The 13,938-nt window shown below is 36.4% G+C and overlaps 1 non-coding gene across 1 annotated transcript; it reads right to left on the bottom strand.

The window, feature by feature from the left end:
* Nucleotides 1-13,276: 13,276 nt before the first annotated feature.
* Nucleotides 13,277-13,348, bottom strand: TRNAH-GUG (transfer RNA histidin (anticodon GUG)). The gene has a single exon. It is a non-coding gene; the product is annotated as a tRNA-His (tRNA).
* Nucleotides 13,349-13,938: the final 590 nt, after the last annotated feature.

A 13,938-nucleotide genomic window follows, 5' to 3' on the forward strand; every position in this document is an offset into this window, starting at 1 on the left:
TCCCCACCATTTAGAATAGTATTCAGACATTGTCAGATCCCAGTAAATGTGCTTTAAATACATAAATGAATTATTTTATAGAAACAGGAGAACAGTATTCAGTCTATAATTTATTTTAGAATTTAGATGAAAGAAGGAAAAAAAACTGTTTAATCTAACCTATCCAGAAAACCATTGCCACAAATAAAACATCTATTTATTCAATGTCCTGGCATAAGATTTCTGATTTCTAGAAATCATACATATCAGATATATCAGATGTACCAGTCCATGAAGTATGAATTGTAGGAAAAAGGTAAACACAGGTCCGCAGTGAAATATAGCTTAATAGGACCCCTATCTTACAATACTCACAAAAGTTAACTCAAAATGGATTGAATACTTAAATAAAAGACCTGCAAATGCAAGTCCAAAAGAAAACTTGGGAAACATATCTTTAATAATGGTCTTGGCAACAATTTCTTGGATAAGTCACCAAAAGCACAAACAAAAACAGGCTAAAAAACAAGAAGAAAAAGAAGGTTACATCAAAATATAAAAGCTTCCACACAGCACAGGAAATAATTAATAAATGATATTAAATATTAAATTTCCATTATTAAATAAGGGAAAATATAACCTACAGAAAGAGAGATGGCATTTGGAAATAATATATCTGATAAGTGGTTAATATCCAAAATAATTTCCTACTCAATAGGAATACCTATTTCCAACTCAATAGGAAAAAAAATAAAATAATCCAATTAAACATGAACAACAGACCTGAACAGGCATTTTCCTACAGAAAACGTACAAATAATCACTAGGTATATAAAAAAGTCATCAACATCACTAATCGTCAGGGAACCCTAAGCCTGTGAGCTGCAAGACCAATCTTACAAGACCCAAAACAGAGACTAGTCAGGGAGACTCTAAGTAGAGAACCCATTTGAGCTTGTCTACACTTCTGAGTTAAGAACTGTGAGATATTAAATAGGCTTTGTTCTAATTTTCTAATTCTATAGTAACTTTTTACTCAACAGAGAACGAATACATCTGAATTCAGCAATGAAGTGATTTTTCACCATTCACAACAGAAGATAGGAGTTTATATTTTGGATGAAAAAAAAAAGTTGAACTCATGGAAATGGACTAAATAAATGAACTTGGAAATATTAAATAATTTAGATACCAACTCCCTCGTAATGTTCCGTGGCCAGAATTTAGTCACCTTGGTAAGTATATTCTGCCATAATGGGATGAGGAAAAAAAGGAAAACATATATTTGGGTGCCTCAGGATGAAATGATCATATTGCTCCCTCATTACCACAAAGTGAGTCTCACAATTCAGCAAAACTGGTCAACTCACAGAGAAAATCTTTATTGGGAAATGAGGGCTTTTCCACTCAAGCTCAAGAATTATAGTCTACTACAATTCTGGTTGGGCAGGAGTGCATTTGTTCCTTACCCTTGGCTTCATTCCACTTGGAGAGAACATTGGTACACCAACCCTCTTCCCCTCTGTCCTCTTGTTTGCTCATTCATCTCTGAGTACATGACAATGGCAAGAGTCTTTTAATTTCATGGCTGCAGTCAAAATCTGCAGTGATTTTGGAGCCCCTCAAAATAAATTCTGTCACTGTTTCCCCATCTGTTTGCCATGAAGTGATGGGCTCAGATGCCATGATCTTTAGTTTTCTAAATTTTGAGTTTTAAGCCAACTTTTTCACTCTCCTATTTCACTTTCATCAAGAAGCTCTTTAGTTCTTCTTCACTTTTTGCCATAAGTGTGATATCATCTGTATACCTGAGGTTATTGATATTTCTCCCAGAAATCTTGATTCCAGCTTGTGCTTCCTCGAGCCCAGCCTTTCTCATGATGTACTCTGCATATAAGTTAAATAAGTAGGGTGACAATATACAGCCTTAACGACTCCTTTTCCTATTTGGAACTAGTTTTATTTCATGTCCAGTTCTAACTGTTGCTTCCTGACTTGCATACAGGTTTCTCAAGAGGCAGGTCAGGTGGTCTGGTATTCCCATGTCTTTCAGAATTTTCCACAGTTTGTTGTGATCCACATAGTTAAAGGCTTTGGCATAGTCAATGAAGCAGAAATAGATGTTTTTCTGGGACTCTCTTGCTTGTTCAATGATCCGACAAATGTTGGAAATTTGATCTCTGTTTCCTCTGCCTTTATAAATCCAGCTTGAGCATCTGGAAGTTCACGGTTCACATACTGTGGAATACTGGCTTGGAGAATTTTGAGCATTACTTTGTTAGTGTGTGAAATGAGTACAATTGTGTGGTAGTTTGAGCATTCTTTGATATTGCCTTTCTTTGAAATTGGAATGAAAACTGACCTTTTCCAGTCCTGTGGCCACTGCTGAGTTTTCCAAATTTGCTGGCATATTGAGTGCAGCATTTTCACAGCATCATCTTTTAGGATTTGAAATGGTTCAACTGGAATTCCATTACCTCCACTAGCTTTGTTAATAGTGATGCTTCCTAAGGTCCACTTGACTTTACATTCCAGGATGTCTGGCTCTAGGTGAGTGATCACACCATCGTAAGTATCTGGGTCATGAAGATCTTTTTGGTATGGTTTTTGTGGGTTTTCTTGCTACCTCTTCTTAATATCATCTGCTTCTGTTAGGTCCATACCATTTCTATTCTTTATTGAACCCATCTTTGCATGAAATGTTCCCTTGGTATCTTTAATTTTCTTGAGGAGATCTCTAGTCTTTCCCATTCTATTGTTTTCCTCTATTTCTTTGCACTGATCACTGAGGAAGGCTTTCTTATCTCTCTCTGCTATCTTTGGAATTCTGCATTCACATGGGTATATCTTTCCTTTTCTCCTTGCCGTTCGCTTCTCTTTTTTTCACAGCTATTTGTAAGGCCTCCTCAGACAACCATTTTGCCTTTTTGCATTTTTCACCCCATGGGGATGGTCTGGATCACTGCCTCCTGTACAATGTCATGAACCTCTGCCCATAGTTCTTCAGACACTTTATCATATCTAATCCCTTGAATCTATTTCTCGCTTCCACTGTATAATTGTAAGGGATTTTATTTAGGTCATACCTGAATGGTCTAGTGGTTTTTCCTACTTTCTTCAAGTTAAATTTGAATTTGACAATAAGGAGTTCATGATCTGAGCCACAGTCAGCTCCTGGTCTTGTTTTGTTGACTGTATAGAGCTTCTCCATCTTTGGCTGCAAAGAATATAATGAATCTGATTTCAGTGTTGACCATCCGGTGATGTCCATGTATAGAGTCTTCTCGTGTTGTTGGAAGAGGGTGTTTGCTAGGACCCATGCATTCTCTTGGAAAAACTCTATTAACCTTTTCTTTGCTTCATTTTATATTCCAAGGCTGAATTTGTATGTTACTCCCGGTATTTCTTGACTTCCTACTTTTGTATTTCAGTCCCCTATAATGAAAAGGACATCTTTTTTGGGTGTTAGTTCTAGATGGTCTTGTAGGTCTTCATAGAACCATTCAACTTCAGCTTCTTCAGCATTACTGGTCGGATCATAGACTTGGATTACTGTGATATTGAATGCTTTGTCTTGGAAACAAACAGAGATCATTCTGTCATTTTTGAGATTGCATCCGAATACTGCATTTTGGACTCATTTGTTGAGTATGATGACTACTCCATTTCTTCTAAAGTATTATTGCCCACAGTAGTAGATGTAATGGCCATCTGAGTTAAATTCACCCATTCCAGTCCATTTTAGTTCATTAATTCCTAAAATGTCTATGTTCAGTCTTGCCATCACCTGTTTGACCACTTCCAATTCGCCTTGATTCATGGACCTAACATTCCAGGTTCCTATGCAATATTGCTCTTTACAGCATCAGACTTTACTTCCACCACTAGTCACATCCACAACTGGGTATTGTTTTTGCTTTGGATCTGACTCTTCCTTCTTTCTGGAGTTATTTCTCCACTGATCTCCAGTAGCATATTGGTCACCTACCAACCTGGGAAGTTCATCTTTCAGTGTCCTTTTGCCTTTTCATACTTTCATACTGAGGTTCTTAAGGCAAGAATACTGAAGTGGTTTGCCATTCCCTTCTCCAGTGGGATGTTTCACTACCTTAGTTCAAGTACAGAAAACAATTCAATACAGATATGATAGTAAATACCTAAGAAACAGTTCCAACCCCAAGAGCTCACTTTGTTCCAAATAGTTATGTTGGATTTACTGTATATTTTATATAGTTTAGTTAAACTCTTTTCAGTTTTTAGTATGATGGATCTTTTGTGTTATTTGCCACATTTCTCTACTGTGATTGAGATTTTACAGCCCGTGATTGTCATTCATAATCATGTTCTCATGTGATTCTAGTGATAACTCTGTAATTTTATCTTATTATCCCATTTTATAGATGAAGAAACTTAATTCACAAGATTTTAAGTAGCTTGCCTAGAATCTCTTAGCTTGAAAATGACTGAATTAGGGTTTTAAATCATGTTTATTTAACTTAAACCTTCAAGAACTTTTCTTTCTACTTTGTTCAAGAAATCAGAATCCTACTTTCCCTTTAAACAATTTCACAAGTTCTACCTACACTAACATCTTAAAGATTTCAGATCACAAGAAACATAAACCATCAGGAATAGGATTCCTTGTGAGAGCACTCATCTAATCCACTTTAACCAGTGTTTAAGAACTTTCCTCCACACAATCTCTGGAGAAATAGTCAGTTAGTCTCTCACTCATCAATTTAAATTATAGGTTACTCAAATTATTACTTCTAAGAATAACTCTATATAATATTGTTACTAGAATGTTTATTTCAAAACAAATTCTCTATCAATATAAATTTTGTGTTGTACTTCTTAGGATCAAAGATATTATACTGAATAGTCTAAATAGCTTTTCTTTCAACTTTCTTCTTAATATTTTGAGTATGTACACGTTCAGTTGCTCAGTTATATCCGACTCTTTGTGACTCCATTGACTGGAACCTGCCAGGCTCCTCTGCCCATGGGATTCTTGAGGTAATACTGAAGTGGGTTGCCATTTCCTACTCCAGGGGATCTTTCCAACCCAGAGACCGAAACTGGCAACTCTTTCATCTCCTGAATTGGTAGACAAATTTTTACCTCTGAGCCACTTGGGAAACCTTCTAAATATATCAGGCCCCATTTAAATAAGTGAGAACCAAAAAATTTGATTCTTTAAAATTTTTGTTTGTGACTTCCTGAGATTAAATACAAATCTAGAGAGAACCCAGGGAGCTCAAGTGTTCCAGAGGTTGCTCTGGGTAATAAAAGTGTTTCTGGTTCCTATGGCTAGTTGAAGTTCTAAGATGAACCCAAGAAATGTACCATCATTTCAGGCCATTTACATGATTTGATGGAAACTGCATTGAAACAATAAGATCAGTATAGTCTTCTGTTTTAAAAATATACCTAAAGGGACTCTCAGAGAAGGCAATGGCACCACACTCCAGTACTCTTGCCTGGAAAATCCCATGGATGAAGGAGCCTGGTAGGCTCCAGTCCATGGGGTCACACAGAGTCAGACACGACTGAAGCGACTTAGCAGCAGCAGCAGCAGCAGCAGCAAAGGGACTCTGGGACCATCTCACCACCTTGTGAACATTCAAGATGAAATTCCCAGGAAGAACATGTTTCCTGACCTTGCTGATTCATACTTTGTCTTCCTCAATATTACCCCCAAATAAGAGCATTATCCTGGTCCCTAGAGAAGTGGGCTAGGTGCATGAGTGGAGTTCTAATGTCATTTTATTACAATTTGCATTCTTATAATGTTTTACTCTATTTTAGACATGATATGGCTAGCACAAGATGATGGTCAAACTGCCTATCCGTCCTTAATGTACATCAGTTCAGTTCAGTTCAGTTCAGTTGCTCAGTCGTGTCCGACTCTTCGAAACCCCATGAATCACAGCATGCCAGGCCTCCCTGTCCATCACCAACTCCCAGAGTTCACTCAGACTCACGTCCATCGAGTCAGTGATGACATCCAGCCATCTCATCCTCTGTAATCCCCTTCTCTTCTTCCCCCAATCCCTCCCAGCATCAGAGTCTTTTCCAATGAGTCAACTCTTCACCTGAGGTGGCCAAAGTACTGGAGTTTCAGCTTCAGCATCATTCCCTCCAAAGAAATCCCAGGGCTGATCTCCTTCAGAATGGACTGGTTGGATCTCCTTGCAGTCCAAGGGACTCTCAAGAGTCTTCTCCAATACCACACTTCAAAAGCATCAATTCTTCAGTGCTCAGCCTTCTTCACAGTCCAACTCTCACATTCATACACAACCACAGGAAAAACCATAGCCTTGACTAGATGAACCTTTGTTGGCAAAAGAATGTCTCTGCTTTTGAATATGCTATCTAGGTTAGTCATAACTTCCCTTCCAAGGAGTAAGCGTCCTTTAATTTCATGGCAGCAAAAACCATCTGCAGTGATTTTGGAGCCCCCCAAAATAAAGTCTGACACTGTTTCCACTGTTTCCCCATCTATTTGCCATGAAGTGATGGGACCGGATGCCATGCTCTTCATTTTCTGAATGTTGAGCTTTAAGCCAACTTTTTCACTCTCCACTTTCACTTTCATCAAGAGGCTTTTTAGTTCCTCTTCATTTTCTGCCATAAAGGTGGTGTCATCTGCATATCTGAGGTTATTGATATTTCTCCCGGCAATCTTGATTCCAGCTTGTGTTTCGTCTTGTCCAGCATTTCTCATGATGTACTCTGCATAGAAGTTAAATAAGCAGGGTGACAATATACAGCCTTGATGAACTCCTTTTCCTATTTGGAACCAGTCTGTTGTTCCATGTCCAGTTCTAACTGTTGCTTCCTGACCTGCATATAGGTTTCTCAAGAGGCAGGTCAGGTGGTCTGGTATTCCCATCTCTTTCAGAATTTTCCTCAGTTTATTGTGATGCACACAGTCAAAGGCTTTGGCATAGTCAATAAAGCAGAAATAGATGTTTTTCTGGAACTCTCTTGCTTTTTCGATGATCCAGCAGATGTTGGCAATTTAATCTCTGGTTCCTGCCTTTTCTAAAACCAGCTTGAACATCAGGAAGTTCATGGTTCACGTATTGCTGAAGCCTGGCTTGGAGACTTTTGAGCATTACTAGCGTGTGAGATGAGTGCAATTGTGGGGTAGTTTGAGCATTCCTTGGCATTGCCTTACTTTGGGATTGGAATGAAAACTGACCATTTCCAGTCCCGTGGCCACTGCTGAGTTCTCCAAATTTGCTGGCATATTGAGAGCAACACTTTTATAGCATCATCTTTCAGGATTTGGAATAGCTCAACTGGAATTCCATCACCTCCACTAGCTTTGTTAATGTATATAAATAATAACTAATTTTTTATCTTATGATGATACTCCATAGTAATTGTTCAATTAAATTACTCTTCTGTTCAGACTTTTCTTTTTTTTTAACATTTACTTTTTTTAAAATATTTTTTAATTTAATTTTATTTAACTTTACAATATTGTATTGGTTTTGTCATATATCAAAATGAATCTGCCACAGGTATACATGTGTTCCCCATCCCGAACCCTCCTCCCTCCTCCCTCCCCATACCCTCCCTCTGGGTCATCCCAGTGCACCAGCCCCAAGCATCCAGTATCGTGCATCGAACCTGGACTGGTGACTTGTTTCATATATGATATTATACATTTTTCAATGCCATTCTCCCAAATCTTCCCATCCTCTCCCTCTCCCAGAGTCCAAAAGACTGTTCTATACATCCGTGTCTCTTTTGCTGTCTCATATACAGGGTTATTGATAACATCTTTCTAAATTCCACATATATGCGTTAGTATACTGTATTGGTGTTTTTCTTTCTGGCTTACTTCACTCTGTATATAGGCTCCAGTTACATCCACCTCATTAGAACTTATTATTCCTTTATATTATTATTAATATTACAATGACATCAAGGATGTCAATTAATATATTTCATTCAAATAAAGTACATGATTTTACTTAGAAATAAAACAAAATAAATGGATTTATTTCATTTAAAAATCTTTTAGGATTCTGAAAATTTTAATATATACTCTCTACATATTTCATTTACTTTAGAAAACTTAAATTTATTCAGTAAATTTCCTCACAAAGGAAAATTTGCAAAACATATTCATGGAAATTTTTACAAAAGAAAAGAAGCAGTTGATCAACAGAAAGGCTACTGTGCAACATTCACTCACAGATCAAAAAAACTGGATCACTGGATTAAAATCTAAAGCTTGTTGGAGAGTCCTGAGTATATAGATTTGCTCTGGTATGGCCCAGTAAGTTGGATAGAGACAAAGAAATAGCAATGATCAATTCATGTGGACACTGAACACAGAACATATGGCAGAAATTCCTCCAACAACAACATCAAAAAATATAGGTAGCATCAGTTTCACACTCTTCATTTTTTTCTTCTTAAAATTTGCAATGCAAAGTACACCAGAAAACTGCTATTCTATAGTCTGGTTAGCAGGTCAGCTGTACTGTAATCGCACTGTTTTTCAAAGGCCATTCATCTTCTATAGCATTTTCCAGTCAATCCTAAAGGAAATCAACCCTGAGTATTCATTGGAAAGAATGATGTTGAAGCTGAAGCTCCAGTATTTTGGCTGCCTGATGCGAAGAACTGACTCACTGGAAAAGACCTTGATGCTGGGAAAAATTGAAGGCAAAAGCAGAAGAAGGCGGCAGAGGATGAGATGGTTGATAACATCGCCAACTCAATGAACATAAATTTTAGCAAACTCCAGGAGACAGTGGAGGACATAGAAGCCAAGTGTGCTGCATTCCATGTGGTCTCAAAGAATCAAATAAGACCAAGCAACTGAACAGCAACAACAACACAGCATTCTCCAATTATACAGTATATTTTAGCTGATCTGTAGCATGTATAGAAGCTGATACTACTGCATCAAACAGCCTAATTTGAAGGAAACACATGTTGCTTTGATGGCCAATCCATGTTTATTTCACAGTCTGTTTTTTGAGATGGACACATTTAAAATATATTGATCTTCAGTAGACTAGCATCTGTAAATATATCTTTGGATATCTCAACATATCATACTCAAATTAATAATCTTCTACTTTAAAAATTTACATTTTTATGTAGGTTAATTTTCATTACTGGGAGTTCAAAATAGTTCTTGGTAAGTTATTAAACTATGAATTTATTCTTACCTACATGGACCTATTTATTAACAGATTGTTAGAAAATGGATTCTTTTCCATGAAGTTTCAAGTTCCAGAACACTGGGCACATAAATTTTCTGCTTAAATATTTGGTCTGGGCTGAGTGCTGGATGGGCAAAGCAGTTTCCAAGCAGCTTTTGAATCTTCCACTCAGTGTATTCCTGGTGCATATGCATGTGTGCTAAGCCGTGTCCGACTCTTTTGTGACCCAAAGGACTGCAGCCCATCAGGCTCCTCTGCCCATGGAATTTTCCAGGTAAGAATATTGAAATAGGTTTCCATTTCCTACTCCAGGGAATCTTCCAGACCCAGGGATCGAACCCACATCTCCTGCATTGGCAGGTGAATTGTTTACCACTGCATCACCTGGGAAGCCTATATTTTTGATACTTGCCCTACACATGTGATCTTTCCCACTCTACCATTTTCCTTCTCCCACCAAGCAGCTTTATGAGATCTATTTGGATTCAGGGTGTTATAGACCTGATGTTTTTGTGGACTGGTCAAGCATGTGTGTTTATGATGACCAAAACAAATCAACTTTTTTATTAAACCCATTTGGAGTACTGATTATCAACAAAGATATGAAAACAATTACCTGTGTACACATGAACCCGATCTATTAGATATGTTCCCGCATGTTACACTTTAGTGTAGACACACACACATACACATAATTATTATGTATAGAAGTGTACTGATTTCCTATTGCTTCACAATCACCACAACACAAACTTGGTGGCTTAGAACAACATGTGATAGAATTATTTTACTAACTCGGTTAGTTAGTGTTGCTAATTGTTTTTTTTAACCCATTCTTGCCAGTGAAAAAAACCACAGAAAGATTATGAATCAACCAATTCCAGGAAGTGTGCCATCTTCTGCTGTCAACCTTGTGATGATTTCTTGTGAGTTTCCAATGCCATAAAAAGATGAGAGTCAAGAACCATCATAACAAAAATGTCCATAACTGCAGTACCCTCATTCTTTGTAAATTTATAGACACGTACTGATCACTTTACAGAAGTGCAGAAATAGCTTTGCCACAAAAATATGGATGACATTATTAGTTTTAGTCAAATTCTATTCAAATATAAGATATTATCATGGTCAGAGAAACATGAGTAAACTTTTGAATAAACTTTTACATGCTGGTATTTCCTTTGGACTAAAAGAAGACTCACTGCATTTTTTTTTTTTATGCAATTTGGCCTATTTCAAGGTATCTACAAACCTCAAAACAACAAAAGGTAAACAATAAAAAAGTACATTTTTAATTGCAGAAGAAATTTCATTGAACTTAATTTCATGATTCACCATAAATTTGGAGATATGATTATGTAGAAATAACATAATTGAGATAATGCTGATGGATACTTAAATAACAAAATGCTTAAATAACACAAATTGCTATTGAAAATAATGTCGAAAGTGTAATACCAATTAGTTATTCTCAGTGCTCTTAGTAGTTCATATTTTTCCCTTGAGTTTTTATTTTATGTAAAGCCATACTTTTGATTCTAGCTATCTGAAATTGAATTAATTCATTGATTACAAATTCACTTGTCAACATAATTAGAATAATGCACCTCTACACTTATTGCTCAGTTCGACACATAAACATGTTCCCTTAGAAGTTTAGGTCAGCTAGCCTTTGAAGTTCTAAATATAGAAAAAAGGTTTTAGCAGAAAAATGCACTTAGCAAAATCAGACAGAAATCTATGTAATTGCTCTTAATTGAGACCAGGGATGCTTACCTCTTTACAGATACAAGTGTGAATACATAAAGTGTTAAGCTACTAATGAGCAATCAGAAAACAGGGGAGAAGAAAACGAGACAGTTTCCTTTCTATTTGCTCCTGACAGAGAGTAATACTCAAATGACCACTCTGCAAATCTGAAAAGGCATGTGCACATGTGCTTGAAGGTGAATGAGGACAGTAAATAGATGGCTATAGCCATCTATATGGTTATAGCCTTCTCAAACTAGGCATATCACATTTTCAGATAGAAATAGTCTTTAAAAAAACATTCCTTCAATTTAAAATATGACCAATTATAAATTACCTTCACAGTGTTACTCAGATGAGAGAGAAGGATTTTCCCAATGGTATCAGATCATGTATGAAAATCTCTTATTTATCCATCAAGGATAAATAAATATTTGTCTAAGTATGGCCAGGTTCCAGCATCACAGAAAACCTCCACAAATAATCCAGTGAAGTTAAGCATATAGGATTTTCTCCATAGTTGGTAAAGGTAACAATTGAATATAAAGGTGCCATGCTTTGACTGCCTTCTCTACAGGCTTTATGGTCTTGCTTTCAATTTTCTTAAATTGTTTCTTTCAGCCTTAGTAAGTCCAATCAGTGTATAACCTTTGACTAGATGCTATTTTGAGTTTATGCATCATTTGAATTCACATATCCTTTTTCTCCTTCCTGCCAACTTCTCTCCTGTCTGGATTCCCCCAATACATACTCATCAAAGATCAACTTCTAGTTAATTAGAAGCGTCTAGAATTGCCTTGTCTGCTTACTCAGTAAGAAATTTCTAAGGGGTTACGGAATATCAAAAGATGTAGACAATACCACTAGAATATGTTGAATAAAATGTTGCTGAGATGAAACTATCTGAATAAATTTCCATTATCTTTAACAAATTCATTACCAAACTATAGAGAAGTTTTGGAGTTTGTGAGAATTTTTGACCTGTGATGGGAAGTTTCATTTAATAGAAGAGTCAGTTAAAGGAATGTTTAAGGAGATAGAATAATAACTCAAATGGTTATATATCTGTGGTTCAGAATCATCATCATTATATTCTAAAACAATACTAAATTTCTAAGGAATGCACAAGTTCTTATTCCTTATACTTATGGAAAGAGTATTTTATGGCCTTACTTTAGATGAGCAAAACGAAGCACAAGACTCCCACTTTTTTGTGCTGTATGTGGTCTTTCACCTGTATTGACTCAACAATATGCATCTGACATTTATTGACCTTCCTTATGCAAAATACTTTATCTATTGTTCCTGAGAATACAAGGATGAATCCATTATTACACTAAACTAAATCATCTCAAGAATTTACATGGGTATAGAATATTACATAAAGAACTACTGCATTAAACAAAATTCATTAAGTATACAACACAGCACGCTTTGGGAGTCTAAATGAGGCAGTGAAACTTTAGCCTGTAATTGTTAAGACAGACTTATGGAGAAACAGATGCTTGCTTTTATTCCAGATAATCAGTTTTAACTGTTTAATAAACACTTTCGACTGATAGTGGAAGGTTAAATATGAATACAAAATGGAATACTAGCTTAGATCTTTAAAGAAGGAAATTTACTAGCCTATATATGTGTATCCTCCCTATGTAAGTGGTCTTAAAGGTAAGCTATTATCTATCAAAGTGCTAGTTAAGGGGATAACAGTCAATTATTACAGACATTTCTGCTGTAAGTCTGAGCAAGGTTCTAACTTTATTTCCTTTCCTAAATGTTGTCTTTAACAGCAACAACAACAAAGTTAGTGACAAGAGAATTGAAAGATACTCAGAGCATTGTAATGCTTGGTTAGCCCTGAAGATTGATATACTTAATAGAATCTGGCTCTAAAATTTTATATAAGGACAATTTTTTCAGGTATTTTTTATTACTTGATTTGCTATGAAGTTAACAACAAAAGAAGGTTCGAAACAAATGATGTATGACTGTGTGTGTCAAAGTGCATTTTCCGAATTTTTCCTCATTTTAGAAAAACCCATGAAGCACTGTTATGAATTAATCTGAAAAAAATTATCTTCATATTAATACTCTGAAACATTATGAACACAAAAAAAAAAAAAAAGCTAAGATGCTCACACATTTTGGGTTGCCAGGGATGATTCTGATTTAGGACTATTAATGGTTAACTATATCCATTTCACTCCTTGAAGTGGCATAAGACTAAGTGTAGTCACTCAGTCATTTCCAACTCTTTGCGACCCCATGAACTGTAACCCACCAGGCTCCTCTGTCCATGGGATTCTCCAGGCAAGAATACTGGAGTGGGTTGCCATTTCCTTCTCCAGGGGATCTTCCCGACCCAGGGATCGAACCTGGGTCTTCCGCATCACAGGCAGATGCTTTACCCTCTGAGCCACCAGGGAAGCCTAAGTGGTCTAGTTTGGACAATAAATTATTTGATCACCCTAAATAAAATGAACGCATATTCAGTTAATGGATAACCATACAGTTAATGATAAACATTAGAAATACCTTAGTCACTCTCAAATCCTAACTTCCTCTCTTTTTTAAATTTGGAGTTTATAAATGTTATTGTAGATCCAATTGTATCCCCCAAAATAGATACAGAAGCCTCCTTTTCCCATGAATGAAACCTTTTTGGGAAATAAGGTCTTTGAAATGTTTGAATCAAGTTAACAGGAGATTAAGGTGGGCTGTAAATGTAATGACTGGTTCCTTTTAAAGAGAAAAACACACACAAACATACAAACACACAGACCACATGATGGTCAAGGCAGAAACTGGTGTGATACAGTTCCAATAAATGTCAAGGACTGCTTTCAATGACCAGAAGATAGAAGACATGACGTGTTCCTCCCTAGAGTTTTCAGAAGGAGCATAGCCTGCTAACAACTTGAGTTTGGAGTTCTAGTTATCAGTTTTGCAAGAGAATAAATTTTTGTTATTTTAAGCTTCTCAGTTCAAGATACTTTGCTGCAGCATCCCTAGGAAT

The sequence above is a fragment of the Bos taurus genome, chromosome 20 (genome assembly GCF_002263795.3).
Source record: "Bos taurus isolate L1 Dominette 01449 registration number 42190680 breed Hereford chromosome 20, ARS-UCD2.0, whole genome shotgun sequence".
NCBI classification, from domain to species: Eukaryota; Metazoa; Chordata; class Mammalia; order Artiodactyla; family Bovidae; genus Bos; species Bos taurus.